General features: G+C 45.4%; 1 long non-coding RNA gene across 1 annotated transcript; it reads right to left on the bottom strand.

The window, feature by feature from the left end:
• Window positions 1-694: 694 nt before the first annotated feature.
• LOC121765556 lies at window positions 695-2,507 on the bottom strand. Its single transcript, XR_006042844.1, has 2 exons — window positions 1,035-2,507; window positions 695-916 (listed from the first exon to the last, which is right to left on the bottom strand). It is a non-coding gene; the product is annotated as an uncharacterized LOC121765556 (long non-coding RNA).
• Window positions 2,508-2,779: the final 272 nt, after the last annotated feature.

The following is a 2,779-nucleotide window of genomic DNA, read 5'->3' as shown; positions in this document are numbered from 1 at the left end:
CACCTTATGTGGCGAGCATGGACAGTTCTACTGAGTCTAAGAAGGGAATCGCAATAGAGTCGACAGAGAAAAATCCCTTGCCCCAGGAAAAAGATGTCCCCGAGAAAGAATTGAAAACGCTTCCACCTGGGCTCAAGTATGCGTATCTAGAGGAGAATGAAAATTTCCCGGTAATTATTAACAGCGGCTTGACCGAGGGACAAGAAGAGAAATTGCTGAATGTGATCCGGAGACACAAGAAGGCTATTGGGTGGACACTCTCTGACTTGGTTGGAATCAGCCCAGATATGTGCATGCATCACATTCGTCTAGAAGAAGGAGCAAAGGCCAGCAGGGACCCGCAACGCAAGTTGAATCCGAACATGAGGGAAGAAGTGCTGAAGGAAGTATTGAAGCTGCTATCCCTAGGAATCATATATTCCATACCAGACAGTGAATGGGTTAGTCCAGTACATATGGTACCAAAGAAGTCAGGAATACAGGTGGTTAAGAATGATAAAAATAAGTTGGTCCCCACTCGACTTGTTACTGGGTGGAGGATGTGTATTGACTACCGGAAGCTGAACGAGTGTAATAGCCAAGACTTAGATTCTCGAGAAATTGGAAAATAAACATTTGATTTTTAGACAAAGAATGAAAGAGTATTTTTACTCCTTGAATAAAAATATAAACACAATAAAGAACTTCAAGCTAATAAAGGGCAAATGCTTGAAATGAATAAATATTAAAGATTTCAGAGACTGGTCTACATGAAAAATGAAAATAAGAGTCGAGCTACACTATTACATTTAGAAATCCCTAACAAACTACGTTGGCCTTCGTCACCGGGATGTCTCGACCCAGATTCCAGAAAGTCCGATAGGGCGAGACCACGAGGGAAGCAACCTCGGTAGCTAGCCTTGAGCGCTGCCAATACCTAACCAAAAAAAAAGAAAAAAGAGAACAGACCGAAAAACACATTAGGTGGGGTTATAGATGCATGGTGTAAAAGACAAACTAACACCCTGTGTTGGAAAAGGGAAGAGGAACCTCACCTTTCAGAAAATGGGAGAAGGATTGGCTGGAAAAGGCAAGCATAGCCGGCAGATCTCACTCCACCAGTCGCACACTGCAAAGCTGAGAACTTGCAGCTTGTACCCCTCCATTCATACCTGCCATTGGCAAGGAAAATCAGTCAATTGTGGTACACCTGCCCTAAACCAACAAAAGCAACAAATGAACCAAGTGCTAAAACCCCCACATAGAGCCATTTTCGGTTAAATTTCAGCATAAAGGACAGCCAGAAACTGAGGCTATGTGGCAGCCACCATAATTTCACAAGTACACGGCCTGCAAGCTGCAGGGAGGAATCAACCAACATAGGGCAGCTTTAAGGCCTTTTGCCAGTCAAACAACAAGTTGTTGCAGCTTTCGGTTACAAGCTCCTATAAATGCCACCCCTAGGTTCCATTTCCTCTCTTTATCATCACATATCAACACAAATCAGCAAGATAAAGGCTGAGGAGAACCGAGGCTAGGAGCAGAAGCTGGAGCAGAGCAAAGAAGGTAAACATCCACCTTCCTCTCAAACTCAGACACGAACCATGCCATCATATAAACACATCTTACACTAGAAGTCACGGCATGATCAGTTTTCGTGATCAAAAATGGTTTCACAGCAGAAACTCTAGAGCACAGCATGCTAAAATTTCACCATATACATCAGAATACAATATAACACAAGATAAGATTGGTACCACTGTGTTCAAGCTTAGAAACTAATTTGCTCAGCTTGCCCTCAAGCCTGAGTCTCATGATGCCATGAATTTAAGAAAAAAAACACGTTATTAGCTAAATGTAAAAGAACTGGAGACTTAGCTTTTGCCGAGGAAGCGGCATGGCTCATGGGCGGTGGCGACAGCGAGCATTGCCGGCGGAGACAAAGGAAGGCTCCGAACTTGCCGACGGATGAGCGTATGAGGTCGGCAGAAGCTGTGAGCTGCCTGCGGGGCAGCAGCTACTCCGGTGGCGAAACGACAGCGGCGCCCTGGCGTCACCAAGGTTGTGGAAATCCACACGATTGCCAACTCAACTCCCCACGCGATAGAACGCGATGGGTATCACCGAAGACGGAGGTGAACGATGGTGATAGTTGGATGTGACGAGAGGAAAGGAGGAGGGTAGGGTCTTCTCCATTCCTAAATTAGCTTCTGAAATTGAGTTGAGAAAGGGGTTTCCAAGCGACAGAGACGAGGAAGAAGGGCGAGCTCCGATGGCACAGAGGAAACGCCGAGAAGGAGGCAGCTCGTCGCTGACTACGAGGGAGAGCCGTGAGGTCAGAGATGTGGTGAAGCAGAAATGGCGACGCCTTGAGCCTCCCCGCCGGAATAACAGACGGTCGGCGTGGAGAGAGATGACGAAATTTCAAGGGCGGTGCCGATGGAGGCTAGGGTTTCGTTTGGGAAATTTGTGAAGATGGGGAAGGAATGAAATGTGAAATGAGAGGGTGTTAGCCGATGGAGATGGGGTAGTAATTCGGCCAAATTCTTTATTCATTTGGGCCTAGGAATTAAATAAAGTTGGGCCACCTTTTTTTTGTGAAGGGACCGATGGAAAGGAGTATGAGTTGTTAGTTGGGCTCCTAATTTATTTATGGGATGGACTTGTGTGAGCAAGATAATTAGTTCGGCCAGGTTAGTTTTATATCGGGCCACAAGATCCTGAATTTTGGGCCATGGAATTTAATCTCTTGAGCCATGAAAATATTAGCCGTTATGATACCTTAATCCAATAAATAATT

This window comes from Salvia splendens, chromosome 14 (genome assembly GCF_004379255.2).
Source record: "Salvia splendens isolate huo1 chromosome 14, SspV2, whole genome shotgun sequence".
NCBI lineage: Eukaryota > Viridiplantae > Streptophyta > Magnoliopsida > Lamiales > Lamiaceae > Salvia > Salvia splendens.
The sequence above is the reverse complement of the archived record's forward strand: the minus strand, read 5'-3'. Positions and strand labels throughout refer to the sequence as shown.